Below are 26,274 nucleotides of genomic sequence, written 5' to 3'. Positions count from 1 at the left end.
CAGGCTGGCTGTCCCTGGACACCCCTTCAGCATCCCCTGTCTCCGCCAGAGCCCAGGCCCAGGGACCGTTCCGAGCCTTCTCCCGCGCCAGCCCACAAACAAACCTCAAGGCCAGCGCAGCAAAGGCTGCACAGAGCTATCAGCCCTACTGCTGCCAGAGCACGCTCATGCTTGGCTGGAAAGCGGTACCCGCACGCCCCTTTCTCCTGCGGGCCAGAGCCCCCTTCCTCCCATCCAGCTTGGGGCTGCTCTGTCGCCCCAGCAGCGCACATGAGGACGGAGCTACTGGGGCTCCGGAGGGGCCAGAGGGCAGCAGTTTTGGGAAGGGTTCTGACTTTGCTGGCTGTGCTGCTGGACGCCTGGGAGCAGCGTTAGAGCCCAGCAGCTGCTGGCCCAGGGGGAAGGAGCAGCTTCGGCTCGGATCGGACACCTAGTCATACCTGGGGCAGGACTGCCCCCCCGCAGCCTAACTCTCCTGACAGCAGGGGCTGCTTTGGCTCTGGGGTGCAGCTGAAGGGCCCTAGAAGGCCATGGCCGTTACCACGGTGACTGGATTTCAGAGCTACCGCCCGGCTCTGCCAAGCCCCTCCCGAGGCCTGGCCTCCCTCTCTGCTGGACTCCGGCCAGGGCTGGGAAGCAGCGTGACCGCTCCAAAGGCATCGTTTCCTGCTCCCCGACGTCTGAGCCGACAGCTCAGCTCCAGACTGGCTGTCCTGTCCAAAGCTAATGTATCCTCGCCCGGGCCAGGCGCAGCGCGAGATGCCGCTGCACAGGGCCCAGCTATTCATCTCCCTCCAAGCAGCATATGGTGCGCCAGAGCCCAGCTGCAGCCGGCCCTGCCCTGCCGGCCCTTTCTTCTCAGGGAACCCAGCCCAGCCGGAGGGGGAGCTGAGGGCTCGAACCGACTTGCTGCTGGTTTCTCACCGGTTCGACCAGGCGGGACCGGGAGCCAGGGGTTCTGCGGGTTTTCCCTGCACAGCCCTGCAGGGCACCACCAGCAGCACAGCTCCGCCAGCTGCTGCTCACGCGGGCAGCCAGCCACGGGCAGCGCCCGCCCCGGCCGTCGCCCAGCTGCGGGGGCCGTGCCCCTGACGGGAGGGGAGGGGAGGGGAAGGGGTGTGTAGCCCCTGGTGCGCAGGGCCTGGAGGGGCTCAGCCGTGTTCCCGCACAGGGAGTCTGGGCTGTGGGCAGCCCATTCCCCAGCCGCGCAGGAGGCTTCTGTTGCCTCCCGTCCGTTGCACCGGCTTCAGCAGCAGCAACGCAAGGAGGGGCCCTGTGCTGAGCCAGCGGGCCCCTCGCACTAGAGCCACACGGGCAGGGCCTGCTGCCCCAGGTACAACACGCGCAGACACGCACACGCTGCCTTGCACACTTACACACACACTGCTCATGTGCAACTCACACAGGCACTGGCTCCCACACAACACAGACGTACACACCAGCCCCACCCCAGGTCCAACTCAAACGTGCATCCACGCTCTGCCGCAGGCACAAAATGCACATGCACACGCACACTGCTTCAGCTGCAGCACACACACACCCACCTGCTGCCTCAGGCGTCTCACACACACACACAGTCCACCAACATGCTGCCTCTGTACCAGCACACACCACCTCAGGTACAACGCAAGTGTACGTGCTCACCACACCACCCGCACAGCACGTACGCATCAGGCGGACACTACCGTACATGTACAACATGTGTGCGCTTGTGACCCAGGTACGACTCACACTGATATGCACATGCCGTGTCAGATACCATGTATGTGTATACACACACTGCCACCGGAGTAACACATGCACACACACTGCCACCGGAGTCACACACGCATGCACACTGCCACCGGAGTAACACATGCACATATCCTGCCACTGGAGTAACACACGCACGCACACTGCCACCGGAGTAACACATGCACATATCCTGCCACTGGAGTAACACATGCACACACTGCTACTGGAGTAACACATGCACATATCCTGCTACTGGAGTAACGCACGCATGCACACTGCCACCGGAGTAACACATGCACACATGCTGCCACTGGAGTAACACACGCATACACACTGGCACTGGAGTAACACATGCACACACACTGCTACTGGAGCAACACATGCACACACTGCCACCGGAATAACAGATGCACATATCTTGCCACTGGAATAACACACGCACACACACTGCCACTGGAGTAACACATGCACACATACTGCCACCGGAGTAACACATGCACACGCACTGCCACCGGAGTAATACATGCACACACCCTACCTCAATAAAACACACAGGCACATGTGCACACTGCCACAGGACAGCAGCACATGGTGCCACATGGACAACGCACATGCCTGCAGGCACAACATGCACAGACTGTGCCCCACAGCTCATGTGCACTGCCCCCTGGCCAAGGAAGCCCCATGCACTGTGCTAGGCACAGGACAAGCACAGTGGTGCCGGACACTTAGGAGTCTGTGCATGTCGCAAGGACTGTGACACATTCAGCATGAGGCAGGTGCTGCACCCCAGCTCCAGCACTAGTAGGGCTTGAGAGGGACGGCAAGGAGAAAGAGCGCCCCACTGGAGGCTCTGGGACAGTCTGTCCCCTACGTTCACACGTTTTAAAAAGCTGTTGTGAATTGTGACCTAGCCTTTGAAAACTCATAATGTGCCCATCGTTATTGTCCTGGCAAGAGATCTGCAGCAACGTTGTACGGAACAATATAAGGTTCTGCTACAACATTACTACGACGTGCAAAAGGCAGCTGGATGCCTGCAGCCAGTGTCCACCAACTCAAAGAGCCTTGCACCTGGCTAAGCAGTCATTCTTTGGCAGGAAAAGGGGTGTGAATAAGAAATGTCTCCATAGGCCAAGGGCCAGCTGAAAGTTCCCATCCCACAGACATTTTATCACCTGAATCCCATCTGGAGATGATTCTCAGTGAAGTGAATGGCTGTAAGAAAGAGGACCAAACTCCCCAGAGTCTGTGTCCCTTCTGCTCTACTCCCTAGCATCAACTACACCTGAAAGACTAAGGATGTGTCACAGCACTGGAAAGGGAGCTGGCCTGAAAGATTTAGCCAGGAAGCCCTCAGAGAAACCCTTTGGCTTTAAGGTCCCTTCGCTTGTTCCACGAGGAGCTAGTTTGCATTTTATCTTTTATTTTTGTAACCAATTCTGACTTTCATGCCTCGTTACTTGTAGTAACTTACAAATCTTTCTGTAGTTCATAAACGAGATTTATTGTGTACGTTTGGAACACGGTGTTCGGGACAATGCATTTGAGAGACAAGGTTTGTGCAATACTGTACAATCTTCTACTAATAACTGATGACATTTGTGTATGATTGTATCTCTTGGGATGGCAGAGGTCGGTACCAGATGCACATTGCTGGGGTGGAGTCTGGGACTGGGAGTTCATTGGCGTGGCTCTGCAATGTAACTCGTGAGCGGCTGGCTGTAACACTCCTCTGCTGTCGCTGGGAGTGATTTACCCTCTGGAGCCTGCATGTGCTCAGACCGGGAGTGCTGGCTCTCACAGCAAAGCCATGTACAAGGCCCTCAGGATGGAGAACTGAGGGCACACAGCTGTCCTATGACTCCAGAGTTGCCCCGTTTAGGTCACAGTCTCCCACTGACCTGTGTGGGCGGTGAGCCTCCCACTCTGGCAGCCTCCAGGGAGCTCCTTGTTATCCTCAGGCAGACTCAGTGCTAGCCCTGCCTGCTCCCCCTTGCTCTTCGCCTCCCCATGGGGCTGGTCTCAGGCAAGCGCCAGCACCAGCCTCACAGCCATGCACCCAGGCTGCTCCAGAGGCTCTGTCCCAGCCCTGAGCTCGGGGACCTGCTGTGCTCTGTGGAGAACAGCACATGGCCTCCCCAGTATGGCTACGGTGGCCCCTTCCCAAGAGCAGTCAGCTGGCCTGCTGTCACTCACCTGGCCCCACAGGTAAGGTCCTAGTCCCCCAGGGGCCGAGCTGGCACCAGCAGGATTTACGGCCGGCTCCTGCCACTCAGCTCGTCCCTTACAAGCAGGGTTTGCTCAAAGCCATGCTGCTGCCTTGTGGCATGTGGGCTGCACACGAGCACCTAGACAAGAGCTGTCAGCCAGCCTCGTTGCTGGGTGTTTGCAGTGCCCAGGACAGTCGACAAGGTGCCCATCCAGACGGCCACACAGGCAAAGGAGCCAGTGCCCTGTGCAGAGCTTTGTGCCCCTTGCAGGGGCAGCTGGGCCCTGTGGCACTCCCCTTCCAAGGCCCTGGGGCTAAGGCCAGACCTGAGGGAAGGCAGCCACCAAGACTCAGGCCATGTGGCCGTAGCAGCAGCAGTGGCTGCAGGTCGGAAGGACAGCCAGGGGAGCTGGAGTCACTCCAGCAGTTGCAGCCCAGCACTCAGAACACAACAGCCTTGGGGTGGAAGCAAAATCATTTCCAGACGGCGCTACTGCGAGAGCGCCCAGCCAGCCAGGAGCAGGAGGGACAGCCACACGGTGCATGTGGGGTGGGAGGGCACCGCCAGGAGCCAGAGGGACAGCTGTGCCATGTGTGCGGAGCAGGAGGGCGCAGCTGGGAACCAGAGAAATAGCTGTGCCAAGCATGCAGAACTGAAGGGAGCAGCCGGGAGCTGAACAGCCTGTGCCAGGAGTGTGGACTGGGCGGAGCAGCCGGGAGTCGGTGGGCAGCCTGTGCCAGGAGTGTGGATTGGAGGGAGCAGCCGGGAGCCGGTGGGCAGCCTGTGCCAGGAGTGTGGATTGGAGGGAGCAGCTGCCCGCTGCTGCCCCCTTTCCTTTCCTAGCCAGGTACCCAGCTGCTCGCTCTGATGCTCGACCAGGGAGGTGCTGAGTGCAAGGCAGTTCTGGGAAAGCGGTCAGGGCCCCGAGAGCGGGAGGCAGAGACTGCACAGCTGAGCATGGCCTGCCCCCTTCACAGCTCTCCTGGGCAAAGGGCAGAGCTGAGCTGCAGGCCAAGAGCGTCTTGGCAATGGGGGACACCAGGGTGTGGGGAAAACGGCGCCCCCCACAGTCTCCCCGGGACGTCAGCAGGATGGCTGAAGGTGTAATTCCCTTGGGGAGCTGGACCCTGCGAGGTTGGATTGCCCATGGTTGTACCCACATGCCATTTGGGGAGCGCTCCACTGCGGGCTGAACGGAGCCCCGGCCGAGCCAGGGACTCGTAGCCGGCTGAGAGACGCTCATTGTCTGCCGCAGCTAGATCTGCACTGGGGAGAGACGGCCTGGGGCTGCGCTGGGCAGACTCGGCCCCAGGCAGCCTCCCCGGCAGCGCCCACCTGTAGAAAGATGCTTGCTCTGAACAGGCCCCCCAGCCGCTTGCTCCACCAGCCCCAGGGTGATCGTTGAAACCGACACGGCCCCTGCTGCACAGATCTGGGCACTGACAAGAGGGTCCTGGGACCAGCAAGGGCATGACAGGTCCTGGTGGGAGGCTCCTTCTAGGGCCAGGCTGCCAGAACAGCACACCCAGCCTCGCTGGCCAGCACTGACAGCACCGGGAAAAGCCTCCAAGAACCTCCCGTCTCTCCAGCCTCCCCTGGGCTTTCCGTGCTCGCTGGGGCAGACGCTGGCGAGGATGGGGCGAGAACTGTGTCCTGCTGCCAGTGGCCAGCTGCATTCCAGGCGTTGCCGGCGGGGTCCCCAGTGTGCAGGGAGCGGCTGGGCATCAGGGACCCCCGCCCCTGCCAGCCCAGCCACGACAGTGCAGGGCCGGGATCCTGTGCTCAGAACGCCCCTCTCGCCAGGGATGGGCAAAGCAAGGCTCTGACTTTACCAGGGGCGCATAGCTCCTCTGGGCCAGCTCTGAATGGAGTCCCTGCACCTCCATCAGCACCACTCAAGCCCTAGGTCTGACAGGCCAGCGTAGCCCTGATGTCGATCACCCTTGGGCGTGTGGCTCTGGGCAGGAGAAGCGCGTCTGTCTGAGTGTGAGTGCACAGGGGGATGCGGCCACAAGCAAGCATTGTGCCAGTCTCTCGCAGGAAACAGTCCCTGTGTGTGGGGAGGTGCTGCCAGGGTTTCTGTGTGGCTGTGCATGAGTGTGGCTGTGCGTATGTACAACCATGCAGCATGCCTCTGGGCGTGCCTATGCCTGGCCCTGGTGTGTGTGTCTGTATGCACGCCTGTGTGCGTGTGCAGAGCCCAGGTGTGTGCCTGTGTGTGTGTGTCTGTGTATGCATAGCCTGCCTGTGTGTCTGGGTGTGCTTATGTGTGCCTGTGGGTCTGTGTGCACAGCCCAGGTGTGTTCCTATGTATGTGCACACCTCAGGTGTGTGCCTGTATGTGTGTCTGTGTATGCAAAGCCCGTGTGCGTACCTCTGTGTGTATCTGTGTATGCACAGCCCGTGTGCGTGTCTCTGTGTGTGCCTGTGTATGCACAGCCCGTGTGCAGGCCTCTGTGTATACACAGCCCGTGTGCGTGTCTCTGTGTGTGTCTGTGTATGCACAGCCCGTGTGCGTGTCTCTGTGTGTGTCTGTGTATGCACAGCCCGTGTGCATACCCCGTGTGTGTCTGTCTATGCACAGCCCGTGTGCGTCTCTGTGTGTGCCTGTGTATGCACAGCCCGTGTGCAGGCCTCTGTGTATACACAGCCCGTGTGCGTGTCTCTGTGTGTGCCTGTGTATGCACAGCCCGTGTGCATACCCCGTGTGCGTCTGTCTATGCACAGCCCGTGTGCGTGTCTCTGTGTGTGTCTGTGTATGCACAGCCCGTGTGCATACCCCGTGTGTGTCTGTCTATGCACAGCCCGTGTGCGTGTGTGTGCAGCCCGGCAGTGTGCCTATGCCAGGCAGTGCGGGCAGGCCATGCTGTGCTCCGTGGTACAAGTGGTTTTGCCTGGTCAGGGTGGCTGGCAGAGGCCTGGCAGGTGAACTGCCCTCTCTCCCTGCTGTCTCAGCAGCTGCAGCTTCCAAACCCGGTTCCCTGTTTGCAGAGTGCTGCACCAGCTCTGCCAGCCCAGCCTCTAAGACCACCCTGGGGACATATCTCTCCCTTCCTCTGTGATTTCCACTCCATGCAGCTGATGAACTGCTTTTTACCCATGAAAGCTTATCCCCAAATCATTGTGCTAGTCCTTAAGGAGACGCAGGACTTCCGTTGTTGATGGCTTTGACAACAAACCAACAGCTCTGCTGCTGCTCTGAGCTGCTGGCTGCAACAGGTTCCCATCGGTTCATGTCGGCTTGGATAGCTTTTAGATGACCTCTGAGATTCTCCTGCTGTTTTTGTTGGCCTTCCAGTGTGCTCCCATTTACAACTGTCCATAAAATAGAGCTCTGGGGCGTCAGGTGTCATCCACGACAGAAGGCAGCCAGCCCAGTGACACAACCAGGGATTCAGGGCTTCTCCTGCAGCACTGGCCCAAGAGTTCGGTTTTTGGCATCCACTCTGCCGAACACTCGAGGTTACCGATGTGACAATGTACCTGAGAACGCTCACGTTGCTTCCTGTCCCTGCTTTGAGACGTCTGTGCTTCACTGCAGGACAGACAGGGACGTGAAACTCGGCGAGAAGCTGAACACCTTGTACGTTGCACAGGCAACGGCAGAGCTGGTCTGCTTTGGAACGTGCTGTGTGATCGGATCAGTGGCCCTGGTTTCTGCCAAGAGAGGAACTCTTTCTGTCGCAGTCAGTGGCGTGCCATCAACTCCGTTTGGGGGCAGGATATGTTTGTCCTGGCACAGGCTGGTAAAGCACTTGGATTGTTTGGAGGCTTGTAAAGAGCCCAAACCATCTTCCTGAGCTAGAAAATCAGTCGACTAAAGGCTGTGTGTGCATTGACCGCCCGGCTGCAAGCGAAGAGGAACTCCCTGATGAGAATGTTGACCACTTCAGCCTGAGCGTGAAAAGGCTGGAGACTGAAAGGGCTGGAACCCGTGCGGAGTTGTGTATAAAAGCCCTTGTCGTAGCATAGCCCCAGGGTGAATGGGAAGTCCTGTCAGTGTGAACGCACAGCCCTGCCTCATACCTGCCCCAACAAAGACAGACTGCTATAAAACACCATTTTGTAGCACAGGCTGCAAGAGCCGAGCAGTGCCTCCCTCTGGCCTTCGTCTGGTCTGCAAACAGCATATAGATATCCCAGTTTTGTCCCTGGCACTTTTCCTGTATTTGGTGAATGGCAAAACTTACAGCTGCTGTTCTGAATCCCACGCAAAAGCCACAAGGTGCTCTGAAACGAGGGGATCTGTGACAGTGAGTCAGAGGTGGCAGAATCTTCCCAACAATGGAAAGACACGAGACACCGCAAGAGTTATTGCAAGCTGGTCGGTCACCGGCTGAGTTACGTCCCGGGTGGCCACATCTGTGAATGAAGTCCTGAGGGTGGTGAAGAGCTCTGTGAGCATTCGCCACACATGAGCTGTGCCGGGCTGGGACTTGTGGTATTCACACATGGCCTGGCGCCTTTCCTTGTGACACTGGTGGGACGTGTCTTCTGTCTCCTCCTACTTAGCAGCTGAGTGAGTCCTTCCTTCGTGTGCTGGGAACTGCAGCGTGCTGTTGATAGCAGCTTCCAAAGCTGCAGAAGAACAATTCAGTTGAACTGTTAAAGGGGACAGCCCAGTGATTGAAGGTGGTGGTTTGGCTGTCTGTACCACGCCGCTCTCTGCACTAGAGATGGGAATGCTACTATGGGACCAATAACCAGTTCCCGTTGATTGTAAAAGTATTTATTGTCTTTCTGGGCTGCGGCCTACTGGGGACATTTTCTGCTGAGTGCTTCCACCAATCGTCTTTCTTTCTACACAGTTTAGACTGGACAGGCTGTGGCAGACGGCGTTCTTTGTGATTGACGTCTTGTCAGATAACCACGTTTTGTGTGTCACGCACAGTGTATAAAGCTCTCGCATTATCTCTGACTCATTTTCATTGAGTTGGTCTTGGTGTTTCCTTGTGCTAAACCTTATCACATCACTGGCTGAGCTGAGCTTTCTCTTGCAAAGCTGGCTTCACTCAACATCCATTTCAGGGCTGTCTGGTGATGCAAAAGGTTCTGAAAATGTTTGTCCTTCTGTCTATCTAAGAGCTTGAGCTTCTGGGTGTTAAGTGTCTTCATGGTTTTGTCTCCCTGCTGATGCTTCTCAGATCGGCTGGCTGCATTTTGCTGCACACCAGCCAGCCGATCTGAGAAGCATCAGCAGGGAGACATAACCCCTGCCAGCCCAGCACCCTGCAGAGCCAGCAATGCAAGACAACAAAGTGTATCAGATCTCAGGGGCAGGAGTCAGGGTGAATCCACCTTGTTTTGCCTTTGTCCGTCTGCTGGAGTACGGTATTGGGAATCATCCGTCCATTGGCTGAGCGAGCGGTAAGAAGAAGCGTCCTACTGGAGTTTCCTTGCCAGCACTCGGATGGCTGATGACTTTCTCCAGGCGGTATGATTATGGCTGAACCTGACATTAAACTCTCCAGCGATAATAAATTGATCATTAAATGGAGCTGAACAAACGACACCTTTTAGGCGTTCATAGAATTTGTCTTTTGTTTCCAGAAGGTTCATCTAGGGTGAGTGTATGGCCGACGGGCATCGTATCTTCCACCAGACAGCACGACACGCCGAGCCATTGTTTGCCACCGATGCCTTTTGGTAGTGAGTGCAGCTGCTGTGAACCGGGCTTTCAGACGGGGAACCGGTGCCTGCCTGGTGCCTCTCGGCAGCAGGCAAAGCAATCTGAGGGACGGCAGAGCCTGCACCCGTCTGCCGCTTATTGCTGGAGTGAGGTAGAGGTCGTATCTCTTTGGTTCCCCGGAGGTGATGGCAGGCCCCTCTCTGCTGTGCTGGCAGCGTCCAGGAGCAGCTCAGTGTGCCGTGAGACAGGAGTGAGGCTGTATGTACTTCCCAGTCTGTGCGTTTCAGTCATCGAAGTGGGGGCTCAGCCAGGCAGGTCAGGAAGTGGAGGAGGGGTGGCTTGGGGACACTTTTCTCCCTGTGCCTGGACTGGGAGAGCAGCCCTGTCTCCCGCTCTGATGCATGGGCGGGACACGAATGGTGCCCTGGCTCAGTACTGATGATGAGCGACCATCGCTCCAGACTGCCGGGCTGGCGGATGTCTGACTGGCTGCTCCCGCCTCCTCACTGCCACTGCCCATCACAACAAGGCTTGGGCCTGGTGGGACCAATGGCCGGAGGGGAGTAGGGAAGTGCAGCAGGAGACACCTCTCCCCTCCCGGCCAGCCAGGCGCCCGCCTGGCACAGAGACGTGGAGCAAACAGGCAGTTGCAGGGACACAGAGCTGGGGGCCAACTCGCCCCAGTAAGAAGTTGCTTCTCTTCACACCGAAGAAGCCACCTTCCCCAGGCAACAGCGATGCTTCGGCACAGGCCGGTGCGATGTCTCCAGTGCTGTGGGTGGTGTCACAAGGTCGTTTCCCCCTCTTGCTTGTGCCCAGCAGCTGGCTGGCCTGGGCAGCAGGACTGAAGAGTTCTCTGTCATCACTCAGACCACCCATCTCGCCCCCTCGCTGGCCCTTGGGGTGCTTCTCACGGCCACAGACTAGCCACGAGCCCGCTGGCCCCTTGTACCACGCCCAGCCCTTGCGGGGCTGCTCCGGAGCCTCCCTGCTCCGCCACTTAGGCACCTTCACCTCGTTTCAAGCCTCAGTTCACAGACGGCCCATTCCTACCATTCCTGCCCGTGTCCCCACTGATCTTCCCTTACACAACGCCCCCCTCTCGGCTGTTTGTCTGGCTGATGGAGCTGTTCTCAGCCAGAGTTTGGTCAGACTAACCCAGCCAAGCTCACCGAGTCGCCTCCCATGAGGGAGGTTTTCCATTCGTCAGATCATCTGAGCACCCTGCTCTAGTCTGAATCATCTCCCTTATCCAGGGGAGGGGAGAGCAGAGCTGCACAGGGTTCCACATGGTGTCTTGCCGGTGCCTTGCCTCGTGAAACCACCACTTCCTTACCACCGCTGGAAACCCTTCGCAGGATGCATTGCAGGGTGGCAATGCACCTTTGCCTCTCTTCCCAGCCACGCCTCACTGGCAGCTCAATTGTCTGGACCAACCAACACACCCGGGTCTTCCTCCTTCGTCGTTCCCACCTGACACATCCCTGGTCAAGAGCAAACCTCCCTGTTCACGGTCCCGAGGAGCACGACCTTGCACTTTGCATTCCCGCTTCTCACCCCGTTTGTCTTACTCCAGCTTTCAAGGTCATCAGATCTTCTTGGTTGCTAGCCCAGTCCTGCTCCACAGCGTCCAACCCCCCACGCCCTTCCTGGTTTGCGTCAGCCATGCATTTCATCAGCACCCTCCCGCTTTCTGCACCAACTCCACTGTGACGCTGGCCAGGAAGGGTTATGCAGCTAGCAGGTACAGGACCTGATTTCTACCCTTAAGGCTGCATTAGGGAAGCACAGAAATGGCAGGGAAGGCTAGTCCTTCCAAGCAGCGAGCAGCGCAACATTAGGTAGGCTAGCCGGCCTCCCATGGCTGGAACCGCAGCTGCCCTGTGCAGGCTGGAAACAGCTGAAGCCACCAAGATCCCTGAATCTGGGGGAGATCCCAGAGGTGGACCTGACCCACTCCAGAAGAAGCAGCCCCTGCAGAGGAAGAGGAGCCCTGCTCCGGCCCCATCACCAGCAGGGTAGCAGGTGGAGCCGTGTGCAGCAGTGGCTTTCACAGGGGAGATCAGATTTCACAGTCTGTGAAAACATCGCTCGTGGCCATGAATCCAATCAGGCCCTAAATATATTGGCCCCTGGGGTCCGTAGCACATCCCCGGCCTAGCTGGGGAGCCGCTGCCTGCGTCTCCCCCTGTTTTGTCCAATCTGTCAGCCCTGCTTCCGGTGCCGTCTGTCTCACCACGCAGGCAGAGTGCAACTCCCCCAGTGTGGCCACTATCTCTTCTGCCTGTGCTCTGATACTGGGCTGCAGACACAGGTCCTATCCCACCAGCACTCGGCTATCCCTGTGCTACCTGCTTTCACTTCCTTCACTGGTAGCTCTGCTCCCGCCTTTTTCTGCTGCTTAAATTGGTATCACCTTCGTTGTTTCTGTTTTGCTTCCCCCCAATTCCTCCACACCCCCCGGGCACAGTCCTCGCACTGCCAGCCCTGTCTACTCACCTGTCAGTCTCCATGGTACCAGCTCGCGGCTTCCTCTGAATGTCACTTCTCCCGCCCGCTGCTGGGCCTGGCTCTATGGCCCTTTCCCGCTTTCTTGTTTTGCCTCAAGGACAATGTTAGAACCAGGCGTGAAGATCACAAGAGCGTCTCCCAACGCGCCCCCCGAGTTCCTTGTTTCAAGCTCTTTTTGTCAGTTGCTCCAGCCTCCATCCCAGAAGCCAATTTCCCATTCTGTGCCAGCAGAGACCCTCCCACGAGCGCAGTCCTCCCTCTGTGAATGTCTCACTGCGGGCCAAGGTCCTGAGACCACCACTGTCCAACCCTCTGCTGACCATCGTAATCACATCTTGCTTTTGCTTTCCTCCTCTGAGAGCAGGTAGAATCTCATGGAAAGTCACCTGAGCCCCCAGTTCTGTGAGTACCCTGGCACAGTCCCCCTTGGTGGGCGCCAGCGAGAATCCAGCTGTGACATTTGTTCCAAGTGAAAGACAATCAGTGGGGTCTTTCTCATTAGGACGCTCTCCAGTCTCAGGCCCAATCCCAGCAAAGACCACAGCCAGCTGTTCTCCAGACCAGCTCTGGTGACCAGCCTGTCTGTTCTTCTTAGTGGGGAGTCTCCAGTCACACAATTCGTCCTCTCCCCAGCACTGGGAGGGTCTCCAGCCTTCCTCCAGCTCCTTCTGAAAGCGAGAGCTTGTGTCTGTTACCCTCCCTAGCGATCTTCTGCAAGCCGTTCTGTCCCCTCCGGGGGCCTGCTCCATTGGCTTTTCCTCCTAGCACTCTGCACGTCCGCTGGTGCCGCTGAGCCCCTTCGTTTCCCAGCTCAGCCTGTTCCTGAGCCTCTCTAGCTGGTCTTTTCCTTCTCCGGGTTCTTGCAGTCACATGCTTCCACCGGCCACTTTCCTCCCCTCATTGCTGTCCACTCCAGCTGGCATGGGCGAGTCTTGATTTTGCCCTCCAGCCTCTGCTCAAATCCCCTCTGAAACTCTGCCCTGACTTCCATCTGCAGCACCAGATCTCGGGTCTTCCCTTTCATCAGCTCTGTCAGGTGGCACATCATGCAGACAAGGTTTTTTGGGGTGCCCAATCTGAGCATCCACATCTGGCCACCTGCACTGGCTCCTCCAACCCTGGGGTCACGACCATTGCTGCCTCAGTAGAGTCATTCAACCACACAACTATGGACAACAGGTTTAGAAGGGACCTCTTGTGTCGCCCAGGCTAATCCCCTGCAAAATTCAGGATCTGTCGCATCTGAACTATCTGAGACGGGGGCTATCCAGCCTGCTTTGGAAAGCCTCCAGTGGAGGGATTTCCATGACCTTTTCCATTGTCCTACTGTACTTACAGTTACAAAGCTTTTCCTGCAATATAATTTAAATCAGCGACACTGTGTTTGAACCCTTCGCCTCTTGTCCTGCTGTCTGGGGCAAGGAATAACAACTTTTTATGGCAGCCTCTCAAGTATTTGAAGGCTGCTTTCATGACCCCGCTGAGTGTCCTCTCTTCCAAGCTAAACACGCCCAGTTCCTCCAGCGTCTGCTCACACGGCTGTGTTCCAGCCCTTTGATCTTCCTTGTCGCTCACCTCTGGAGCGTTTCCAGTTCCTCTGCCTCCTTTTTAAACATGGGTGACCTAAATTAGCGTTAGTCCCCCGGCTGAGGCCTACCAGCGCCAGGCAGAGAAGCCCTAGTATCTCCTACAACTTGCATGCTCTGCCTGGGTTAAGACAACCCAAACCGGGACTGGCATTTGCTCTGTGTGCACAAGGATCGCACTGCTGCCTCATTTGGAGTTGTGCTACACCACACCCCGAATCTCCGCAGTGCTGCTGCCAGCCTGGCGAGCCCCACTCCGTATTCGGGCATCTGGGTTTTCTTCCCACAACGTAAGGAGCTGCACTTGTTTTTGCCACATCTCACCGCTCATTTCACCGCTACCGCCCAGCCCTCCAGTTCATCCCGAGTTTTAGTTCTGTTCTCCAGGGTGCTGGCACTGCCTCCCCCAGCCCCAGCTTTCCCTCACGGGCCGATTTATTCCACTGCCAGGCTAGTCCACGCCGTTAACAAAGACGTTGAATGACCCAGAGCCGGAGCAGATCCCTGTGGAATTCCTCTCGAGGCCGCTCTCCATGCCGACGTCACTCCTTTAACAGCCACTCTTTCTCAGCACTCCTCTGGAGGCAATGGGCCTTCCGCTGGCCGTTCCACTGAGCCCCCATTTCTCCAGATTACTTACCAGAGTGCACTCAAGTCCAGGTACTTTATGTCCATCGTATCCCCCACCACCAAACCGGTGACTCTGGCTGGTGCTGCAGGGTTTGTCCTAGGTAACTCCAAGCTGCCTGCTAGTGATCACCTGGCGGCCGCAGGCATTTGCAAATTGAATGGTTTGTACATTGCTCCAGTAGCTGCCCAGGGATCGAGGTCAGGACGACTGATTGATAGTGCCCCAGCTCCTCCTTTTCCCCCTTTTTAACAACGGGCACCATGTTCGCCTTTCTCCAGTCTCCCTGCACCTCTCCTGTCCTCCGGGAGTTTGCAAATGTAATTGCTGGTAGCTCAGAGAGTTCTCCAGCTGATTCCTTCTGTGCTCTGAGGAGTTTCTGGGGGGAGGGATAGCTCAGTGGTTTGAGCATTGGCCTGCTAGACCCAGAGTTGTGAGCTCAATCCTTGAGGAGGCCATTTAGGGATTGAGGAAAATAGGTGTCAGGGATGGTGCTTGACCCTGCCAATAGTCCAGGAGACTGGACTAGCTGATGTCCCCTCCAGTTCTAGGAGATGCATATCGCCTTACCTGCATTGCCTGGGCATTCAGCAGGCACAGCTCTGTGGCACACATGGTCAGTTTTGGCAGGTGCTGGTGTGATGTAGTGGAGGATACATGAGTGGCTCACACAGGGTGTGGGGCTCCAGCTGAAGGTTGCCAGGGCACCCAGGTGATGCCTCTGGGCAGCAGACAGAGGGGGAGGTGGAGCCCAAGGCATTTGAATTAGAACTGGGAGTTGGGAAGCAGTGAGTCTGGGCTGGGAGTGAGATAGACAAAGGAGGGGGCAAGGTCCAGGCATGGGGGCCCCTCAGGGCCTCCTCTCCCCAGCACGGATTGCAATGACTGTCTCTGCCGGCTGCACTGACTCCTCTGTACGACGCTGTGTCCTGTCAGCTACTAAACCTGCTGTTTTCCTGCTGAGTGAGTGTCACTCCTGCCTGCAGACAGGGTGCAGAGCCTGGGGACCCTGAACCCGTCACAGCTGGGTTACAAATCATCATAGCTTTGAAGGTAGGGCCATGACCCGTTACCCTCAGTGTGTGAGTAATGAGCAGCAGAGCTGCCCCTTGCCTGGGGCTTGCCCCCACTGCTAAACTTTTGTCAGGGCTGAGCCCCAGCACCTCCAAGCTTGGCAGCTTATGTCCCAGGGCCTCTCGTTCTGTCTCCGTTACACAGGTAAAAACCTTGCTTGAACCCCAGCACCTCTTCCATTCCAAAGCACGGCCTGGCCACTCCCAGGTGAGCTGGACTCCCCAGGCCAGAGAGTTGCATGGCAGAGCCCCGTGGAGGCGGGGAAAGGGGTTTTGCATGGTGATGTAGGCAGTGCCTAAAAGTCACAGCTGCCGCTTGACTTGCCCCCCGCCTCCTATGGAACCAGTTCAGCTGCTCTTCTGCGAAACTTCCTCAGCTCCGTCAGTGCTTCCCAAGGTGGGGCGACCAGCGCAGCCGGCAGTGTTCGAGAGGTGAGCGCGTCACAGATTTTATGCACTAAAATGGAAGAGCTTAGTCTGCCAGACCGACCAGTAAAGCCAACACCGGCAAACTGTGGGAAAAGGCTACAAAGCACCAGTCCTTTGGGCAGCGTCACACGCAGAAAAGCTGAGAAGACAGCTGCTGTGGAAGCCAGTTTTAGAAGCACTTAAGGAGGCGGGAAAAACGCTGGGGACCCGGTGTGTTCAAACGAGCACGGCTGTCACAGCGAACGCTCTTCCAGCGAGAGCCAGCACTCACCGACGCTGGAGGCCGGCGTTAAGCTGCACATCCTGAAACCGGACGCTGCTTCCGCCCGAGGCCGGGAAACGCTGGTTGTATTTCTGCCTGCTCCCCAGGGAGCTGCAGCTATGCTGTCTAGAGCCACCGAGCAGCCCCAGCCCCTGTCCCTGTGACCCAGACAGAGCCTGCCAGGAGAGCACGCCGGGGAGAGGCCACGCAAACATCTGACGTGAGGAGAGGCTCTTCCCCCTGCCCTCAGCACACCGCTGTCCCAGCAGCACTTGTCCTCTGGGACAGGGGAGGCTGGGGTAGGCAGGTCCTGGTCCCAACTGCCAACTCCGAGGGGTGGCGTGGCGGCTGCGCATTCTCAGCCAGCAGGGCTCTGAGTGGACACAGCTGGACGGGCCGCTGCAGATGCAGCTCTGGGAGGCCTGGCCCACACCGTGGCCCACCGGAAGGATTGGCGGCGAGGGCAGGACCCGGCACTCTTCCAGGGGCACAGTGCGCTGTGCCGGCGCCGGCAGACATCTGTGCTGCGTTCGCTGGGCCCCTGGCCCGGGCTGATGCTGTCAGAGCTCCTGTGGTCCATGGGCAGGAGCTGCCTGGCCTGGGCTGGGCACCTGGCACTGCCTCTTGCACCTCTATGCTCCCTCCCTTCTGTCTCTCAGCCCCAGATCCCTGCCCCACAGGTGATGGCCTGGGGGCATCAGCCCTGGGTGCACTCCTGGGGCTGCTGTGATGGAGTGGGGGGAGTGCATGTGTGAGACTCAGGCTGGATGTGTGTGAGACAAGCAGAGCAGCTCCCAGCGGCTAAGGATGACCCTGGGGCTGTAACCTCGGCTGGCAGGTAACACCTCTGCCCTGAACAACGAGGAGGGAGGAGCTGAGCTGGGTTTGATTCTGGGGGCAGCAGTTGGAAGCTGGAGGGGAGAGGGAGCTGGAAGGCAGCCAGCCTGGTGAGAGAGGAAGCTACACCCCAGAGCGGCACCCCTCGGGCTCCTCTCCCCAGGACGGGTTGGAATGATTGTCTCTGACTGCTGCACTGACTCTTCTGTAAGAAATTGGGCCTCTGTCGCCTAATAAACTTCCTCTTCTACCTGCTGAGTGAGAGTCACTCCTGCCTGTGGCCAGGGTGCAGTGCATGGGGACCCCTGAACCCCATCACACTGGTGTCAGCAGTGGGATGCACTGCACCCACAGATGAGCTCCAGCAGTGGGTGACTGAGCGCAGGAGAAGGAAGGAGCCTCACAAGAGCTGGAGGAGCCGGAGGTGGAACAAAGCAATTCCTGCAGCTGCTGCTGGTGAGTGGATACCCCAGGAGACAGTGAGGAGACGGATTATACCCGAATCCTGAAGGCAGAGCTAGCAGGGCTGTGCAAGAGGGGCCTGACCACAGGGAAGGCGACCAAGGCCCAGCTGATTGCCCAGCTGAAAGAGAATGACCGATCCGGGGGGCCAGAACCTGTCCTAGCAGGAAGTGGCCAGTCAACCCCCGGAAGTGTTTTGGATTCTCAGGCTGGAGAGGGGGCTCAACGCCATCAGACAGACACGGCGCCCACCAGGTCACGCTCAGCTAGCAGTGGTCCATCACAGGTGGAGTTCCCCACCACAGAGCTGTGACGGCTGGAGCTTGAGGTGCAATTAAAGGAACTGGAAGCCCAGGAATGGGGGAGAGAGCACCAGGAACGGCAGAGGGAACATGAACGCCAGGAGCGGGAAAGAGAGCGTGAGCACAAGCGCCAGCTACAAGAGAGACAGCGGGAGGAGAGGGAGCAAGAAAGAGAGAGCGAGAGCGGGAGCGGGAGCATGAGCGGGCCATGGTGGAGGCGAGACACCAAGAGGCCCCAGCTGCGGTAGGCGGGGAGAGGGCCAGGCAGCTCGGGGTGGCCAGTCACTTGGAGACGCGCGTGCTGGCCCAGTGTCAGGACCCAGGGGACATGGACGAGTTCCTTACCACCTTTGAGCGAGCCTGTGAGTTGCACGAGTTTCCCCCAGCCGAATGGCTCTGACACCTCACCCCCTTGCTGGGCCAGAAGGCCGCAGCGGTGCTCAGCCAGCTGGTGGGGCTGCAGCCTGGGGACTATGAATGGTTCAAACAGGCCCTGTTGCATAAGTTCGGGCAGACTCCGGAGATGTACAAGAAGAAGTTCCAGGAGGCGCAGAAGAAGCCAGAGGAAACCTATGTAGATGCGGCCTCCCACCTGAGGCAATAATACCAGAAGTAGGTGTTCGGGATGGGAGTCCAGTCCATAAAGGACCTGGTCAAGCTGACGGTCCTGGAGCGATTCTACGAGATGTGCTCACCTGACCTGAGGCTGTGGCTCGTGGACCAGACGCCTGGGGATCCACACAGTGCAGGGAAGCTGGCAGATGACTTCACAAACAGCCGGGCCACGTTTGAAAGTGAGCCCCAGAAAGAGAGGGAGTGCCGGAGAGAGAGAGAGTCCTGGAGAGACCGAGAATCTCAGAGAGACCAGTTCCTGGCTGTACAACAGAGGGGAGCAGCTCTTGGGTGAGCCCAGGAAAGACGGGCTGGCCACCCACCCCCCAGAGGGCCAGCCAGAGCCTGGCCAGAGCAGCCAGCCCGAGGGACACAGCAAGACCCGGGTTGTTATCGCTGTGGGTGGAAGGGGCATAGATCAGTCCAGTGCCCCAAGTTCCCAGACAGGTTGAGGAGGCCGGGGGTCATGGAGTCAACTGGGTGGAGTCCCAGAAGCCAGAGGGGCTGGCGGCCAAGGCAGGTGGTGCCGACAGGGTGTCCTCGGATTGGGCCGAGCCCACCCCACAGACCAGCTCCTCAGGGGGCCCAAATGCTCAGAGATCAGTTTACAGAGTGGGGGCAGCACCGCCTCTGCGGAGCGAGTGTCTCACACCCCTCGAAGTGGATGGGAGAAAGATCACAGGGTTCTGGGACACAGGCGCTGATGTGACACTGGCCCAGCCTGGGGTGGTGGCACCGGGCCGGGTGATGCCCAATTCTCACCTGACTGTAACGGGAATTGACGGGACACCTTTCAAGGTGCCCATGGTCAGGGTGCACCTGAAATGGGGGGATAAGGAAGGCCCCAGGGAGGTGGGCGTGCACAGCCATTTGCCTGCAGATGTACTAATGGGGGGTGATCTGGAGAACTGGCCAGGTGAACGCCCTCGTGCCCTGGTCTTGACCCGTAGCCAAAGAAAACGAGGAGTGCTGTCCCCAGGTTCGAGGGTAGATTCCCAGCCAAAGCCATGGAAGCCACAGGGGCCAACCTTGAGAGACAGGGGCCCCCAAAAACCAGGTCTCACAGGCTGGTGGTTCTGGATCCAGGCAGGGAAGGGGAAGTGGCTTCCGCCCCTACCCCGGCCGAAGAGTTCCAGGCAGAGCAGCAGAGAGACCCCTCCTTACAGAAGCTGAGGGAACTGGCCAGTCTCAGCCCAGCTCCACAGCTGGGGGAGGGCTGCAGGGAGAGGTTCCTGTGGAAGAAGGGATTCCTGTACCGGGAATGGGTTCCCAGACACAAAGCGGAGCCACGGAAGGTCCAGAGGCAACTGGTGGTTCCCCAAAAGTACCAGCACAGGCTGCTGTACCTAGCCCATGATGTCCCGCTCGCAGGACACCAGGGAATCCACCGCACCAGGGAAAGGTTGTTACAGAACTTTTCCTGGCCAGGGATCTTTGCAGCTGTCCGTCTGTATTGCCTGTCCTGCGATCCCTGCCAGAGGGTGGGAAAGACCCAGGACAAGGGGAAAGCCGCCCTGAGGCCACTGCCCATCATAGAGAAGCCTTTCCAGAAAGTGGCTATGGACATAGCGGGACCCTTCAGCAAGGCAACGCGTTCGGGGAAGAAATATATCTTGGTGGTGGTAGATTTTGCCACGCGATACCCAGAAGCAGTGGCCCTGACCTCTATCGACGCTGACACCGTGGCAGATGCACTGCTGTCCATTTTCAGCAGAGTGGGGTTCCCCAAGGAGGTCCTCACGGATCAGGGGTCTAACTTCATGTCGGCCCTGCTGCAAAGCCTGTGGGACAAGTGTGGGGTCTGGCACACCTGGGCCACAGCCTACCACCCCCAGACCAATGGGCTGGTGGAGAGGTTCAATGGGACTCTGAAGCAGATGCTGAGAACCTTCATGAATCAGCACCCCCAAGACTACGACAAGTACTTACCCCACCTGCTGTTTGCATCCAGGGAGGTGCCCCAGGAATCCACAGGGTTCTCCCCGTTTGAGCTGCTGTATGGAAGGAGGGTACGGGGACCCTTGAACTTGCTCAGAAAAGAGTGGGAGGGGACGGCCTCCCCTGAAGGGGAGTCAGTGGTACAGTATGTACTGACCTTCCGGGAAAAACTCCCTGAGCTCATGGGCCTGGCCAGGGAGAACCTCTCTAGGGCCCAAATGAAGCAAAAGGTCTGGTATGACTGTAACACCCGGGCCCGAGCCTATGCCACCAGGGACCAAGTGATGGTTCTTGTACCTGTGCGGCGGAACAAGCTGCAAGCGGCCTGGGATGGGCCCTTCAAGGTTGTCAAACAGCTAAATGACGTGAATTATGTGGTGCAACTGTCGAACTGGGCCCACAGCCACTGGGTCTATCATGTGAACATGATGAAACCTTACTGGGACAGGGAGAACTTGGTGCTGGCCGTGTGCAGGCACTGGGAGGGGCAGGGGGATGACCCCTCGGTGGATTTGCTCAAAGGGACTGGAGTCTATTTCCCTCTCAGACCAGCTGACCCCTGCCCAGCAGACGGAGATCAAGGAGGTGCTGCATTCGCACCAACAGCTGTTTTCTGACAGACCCAGACACACTGACCTAGCTGTCCACCGAATAGCAACAGGCACCCACGCCCCTATCAAGTGTGTGCCATTCAGAGCCACAGGTAAGATGGCTCGGGACTTAGAGCAGGAGGTTGAAGACATGCTGGCTCTGGGGGTGATCCAACCCTCCTCCAGCCCCTGGGCCTCTCCCGTGGTGTTAGTCCCTAAAAAAGATGGGTCTGTCCAGTTTTGTGTGGACTATCGCAAGCTTAACGCCATCACTGTATCAGACGCCTACCCCATGCCCAGGTGCGACGACCTCTTAGACAAGGTGGGGGGAGCCTGTTTCCTCACCACCATAGACCTCACCAAGGGGTACTGGCAAGTGCCATTCGACAAAGATGCCCGGCTCAAGTTGGCTTTCATCACCCCTGTGGGGCTCTACGAGTTCCTGGTCCTGCCCTTCGGCCTCAAGGGGGCACCCGCTACCTTCCAGAGTCTGGTGGACCAGCTACTGAAAGGGATGGAGAGCTTTGCCCTGGCTTACATGGACGACATTTGCATCTTCAGCCAGACGTGGGAGGACCATGTGTCCCAGGTTAAGTGGGTGCTGGACCGACTTCAGAAGGCCGGGCTGACTATCAAGGCGGGAAAGTGCAAGGTGGGAATGGCTGAGGTGACCTACCTGGGCCACAAGGTGGGCAGCGGCCGCTTAAAGCCGGAGCCAGCTAAAGTGGAGGCTGTCAGAGACTGGCCAACACCCCAGAGTAAGAAGCAGGTCCAGGCCTTCATTGGGATGGCGGGGTACTACCGGAGGTTTGTGCCCCACTTTAGCTCCATCGCAGCCCCCCTCACGGAGCTGTGTAAAAAGGGAAAGCCTGACAAGGTGGTCTGGACCGAGCAGTGCCAAGAGGCCCTCTGTGCACTGAAGGAGGCTCTGGTCAGGGCCCCAGTGCTGGCAAATCCAGACTTCAACAAGCCCTTCCTGGTGTTCACCGATGCCTCAGACATGGGGCTGGGCGCTGCGCTAATGCAGGTGAATGACAAGGGGGAGAAACACCCCATCGTGTACCTGAGCAAGAAGCTGCTGCCCCAGGAGCAGAACTAAGTGGCCATAGAGAAGCAATGTCTGGCCATGATGTGGGCACTGGGGAAGATGCAGCCGTACCTGTTTGGACGGCGTTTCACCGTGTACACCGATCACTCACCCCTGACCTGGCTGCATCACATGTAAGGGGCCAACACCAAGATCCTGCGGTGGAGTCTGCTCCTGCAGGACTACGACATGGAAGTGGTCCATGTCAAGGGGAACAACAACACCATAGCCAATGCCCTGTTGCACAGGGAGGGCCCCGAACTTCCCCAGGTCACTGGCTAAGTGACCCCGCTCAGTTCAGTCTGGAATGGGGGAGAGATGTGATGCAGTGGGGGGAGTGCATGTGTGAGACTCAGGCTGGATGTGTGTGAGACAAGCAGAGCAGCTCCCAGCGGCTAAGGATGACCCTGGGGCTATAACCTAGGCTGGCAGGTAACACCTCTGCCCTGACCAAAGAGGAGGGAGGAGCCGAGCTGGGTTTGAGTGGGAGGCAGCAGTTAGAAGCTGAGGGGAGAGGGAGCTGGAAGGCAGCCAGCCGGGCGAGGGGGAAGCTACACCCCAGAGGGGCACCCCTGAGGCTCCTCTCCCCAGGACGGGTTGGAGTGACTGTCTCTGCCGGCTGTACTGACTCTTCTGTAAGAAACTGGGCCTCTGTCGCCTAATAAACTTCCTCTTCTACCTGCTGAATGAGAGTCACTCCTGCCTGCAGCCAGGGTGCAGTGCATGGAGACCCCTGAACCCCATCACAGCTGCCTGCAGCCGACAGGCCTGATGTGCCCTTAACACACATGGGGAACATGGCACACAGCACACGGCTCATGGCACACATGGCACACAGCTCTTGGCACAAAGCACACAGCACACGGCTCATGGCACACGTAGCTCACGGCACACTCATTCCAGGGTCGTCATTGCTGTTACCCCTGGAGCTGCCCTGCCCTGCCCTTGGCTTTCCGGTGCTGAAGGCCAGTGTTAGCCCTATGCAAGAGCCAAGGACTGGCCAGGGGCTGTGGGATGTCTCATCCTAGTTCCCACATGGCTTTGTCCCAAACTCCAGGCCTGGAGTAGCAGGGGTGGTGCGTTGGCTGTGAGGGGCCCTGGCAGAGCTCTGTGGGGAGGGACGGTCCGGTAGTGGGGGCATAGCAGGGGCTATGGGTCAGGAGTGAGGGGCCCTGGCAGGGCTGGGAGGGCAGGGTCTGAGAATCAGGACTGTAGGGCACTGCCAGATCTGGGAGGTAGGGCTGAACAAGCAGGGGCTGCAGGTCAGGAGTGAGGGGCCCTGGCAGAGCTCTGGGGCAGTGCAGGGCTGGGATAGCAGAAGCTGGGGGTCAGGAGTGAGGGGCACCGGCAGAATTAAGGGGTGAGAGCCAAGCAAGCAGGGGCTGCAGGTCGGGAGTGAGGGGCACCAACAGAGCTGGCAGAGAAAGGGACAAGTCCAGGCTGGCTTGCCAGAGAACTGCAGGCTGGAGCCCGGTGCGGGACAATGCAAGCGTGGTGGGTAGTGCTGCCGTTGCAGAGCACACCAAAGCTGAAGATGGAGGGTGCTGGGGCCAGTGGAGGCCACTGGGAACAGCCCTCAAGGCACATCAGTGATGGGGTTCAGGGGTCCCCAAGGTCTACACCCCATCCACAGGCAGGAGTGACTCACTCAGCAGGAGAACAGCAGGTTTATTCGCCGACAGGACACAGCGTCATACAGAGGAGTCAGTGCAGCCGGCAGAGACAGCCAGTCCCATCCATGCTGGGGAGAGGAGGTCCCAAGGAGCCCCCAGAGCCAGGGCCTTGCCCCCTCCTCTTCTGTCTCCCAGCCCAGACTCACTGCTTCCAACTCCCAGTTCCAATTCAAACCCCTCAGGCTCCATCACCCCCTTTGTCTGCAGCCCAGAGGTGTCACCTGGTCACCTCGGTTACCCTCAGCAGGACCCCACCCCCGTGTGAGACACACGTACACAGGTATCCCGCACTACATCACGACATCTGAATGAGACAGTGCTCTGTGCTGCCCAGCTGGGGCTGCGCTGCGACACAAAGCCTGGGGAAAACAGCACTGGAAAGTCCCAGCACCAGCAGGATTGGGCCCTGAGCTCAGCCACAGCCCCCTGGAGAGTCAACGGGGATCTGGGGAAAGGGGTAGACTGTGAAGAAGCCACGCGGCTAGAGATGGTACAAAATGGGCCGGGCAGACTGAGGAGTGATGCTGGGATCTCCCATGCTGAGTGGGCAACAAACTGGCAGATGGAATTCAGCGCCGATAAATGCAAAGAGGCCACATTGGAAACACAATCCCAACTCTGCAAACCGGCGGCGTCCAAACGAGCTGCTAGCGCTCAGGGGAGAGATCTGGGCGGCGCCGCGGCCGGCGCATGTGCTGGCAAGAGCCACCCAATGGGCAGCAGCCGTCGAAAAGCCAGCAGAACGTTGGAACTCGTTACAACCAGGATGGAGACGAGGCCAAGGATAACTTATTGCTGCGATATAAATCCCTGTACACCCACAGCTTGCAGACTGCTTGCAGACATGGTCGCCTCCTCTCGGAGAAGAGATCTTGGCATTGGAAAAGGTTCGGAAAAGGGCAAGGGAACAGCAGAGGGGTTTGGAGTTGCTTGTGAGGAGAGATTCGTATGACTGCAGCTTTTCAGCTTGGGAAAGAACCGGCAGCGGGGATGTGACCAAAGCCACGGCGGGTGGCCAGAGGGAATCAGGAAGTGTTATTCACTCCTCAGGACACAGGAACTAGGAGTCACCGCTGAAATGCACAGGCAGCGGGGTTACAACTAACCAAAGGGCGTCCTTCCCCCAGCACATGGTCAACCTGTGGAACTCCTCGTCGGGGATGTTGTGAAGGCTGACATTGTAACGGTTCAAAGAAGAGCTAGATAAATTCACGGCCTTTAGGTCCATCTATAGCTACTAGCCAAGCTGGGGCGCTGGGGATAAGGACTCCGTGGCCTCCTGGTGGGGGTGCTGAGGATAGGGGCGCACAGCCTCTCGGTTGGGAGTGGGGGTAAAGAGGAATGTGGCAGCCACCCCGCAGCAGGGGTCCCTGGCAGTGGGGGCTGCTGTGCCAGGAACAGGGCAGCTCCCCCCTCCATGGAGGAGCTTCCCCACAGCAGGAGCTGCCTCCCCAAGGCACAGGGTGCTGGGGAACAAGACAGCTGCCCCACAGAGGAGCTTGGTGGCACCGGGGGCTGCCGCTGTGGGGTGCTGGGGAATGGGGCAGCTGCCCTGCAAAGGAGCTCCCCTGCATCTGATGTTGCCACCCTGAGGTGCGGGACGCTGGAGACAGCAGCCATACCGTGAAGGAGGTCCCTGGCAGCACACGGGGCCCCAGGGAACTGGGCAGCTGCCTGCAGCCAGGCTCCCCAGAAGTGGAGGCTGTCACTCCAAGGCACCGGGTGCTGGGGGACAGGAGCCCCACAAAATATGGGACAATTTGCTCATTTTCTTCAAAAAGTCAGGACGCCTGTGAGACAGCGTCCTAAGGGGCTGGGCCAGGAAAAGCCTGACTCATAGAATCATAGAACGCTAAGACTGGAAGGGACCTCAAGAGGCCATTGAGTCCAGCCCCCTGCCCCAATGGCAGGACCGAGCACTGTCTAAACCATCCCTGATAGACATCTATCTAACCTGTTCTTAAATATCTCCAGCAATGGAGATTCCACAACCTCCCTTGGCAATTTATTCCACTGTTTGACTGCACTGACACTTAGGAACTTCTTTCTAATGTCCAACCTAAACCTGTCTTGCTGCAGTTTAAGCCCATTGCCTCTTGCCCCATCCTCAGAGGCCAAGAAGAACAAGTTTTCTCCCTCCTCCTTATGACACCCTTTTAGATACCTGAATACCGCTATCATGTCCCCCATCATAGTTGGTCCGGTCTGTTTGTTGGCTGCCCAGCCGTGAGCCACAGTGGAGGGAAACCTGCCTGGATTCCATGGAGAAAGCCTATAAGCACATCCTGACTCAGCAAACAGTGCAGCCTCGGTGATCAGACACCAGATGAGACGCGGGAAAACTAAACCAAAGCTTTGGAGATCTCTCCAACTGGTCAAGCGTTCCCTTTGTTTGTATTTACTATAGCTGTGAAGACAATGTTGAGGCTTAGGAAAGAGTTAGAATGTTGGGTTATGTTTCTCCATCATAAGATTTTATAATTTATTTGGGTAAATTCCTTTCTTTAGCTCCGTGAGGGTCTGAGGGTAAGGAGGCTGCCCCTGGGTGAGCCTGGCTGAAAACCTTTAGACTGAACTCGGGGTCTCCAGCTCCTTTTCTGTGGGAGTAGGGTTTTTCTGAGGCCCTGGAGAAGGGCCGGGAAGCGCCTTGCCAAGGTTACCCTAGGGCAGTGAGCTCTGCTTGATGGGGGTGCCAGGGGCTGTTGTCC

This window comes from Carettochelys insculpta, chromosome 19 (assembly GCF_033958435.1).
Source record: "Carettochelys insculpta isolate YL-2023 chromosome 19, ASM3395843v1, whole genome shotgun sequence".
Lineage (NCBI taxonomy): Eukaryota > Metazoa > Chordata > Testudines > Carettochelyidae > Carettochelys > Carettochelys insculpta.
Note: the sequence above shows the minus strand (reverse complement) of the source record.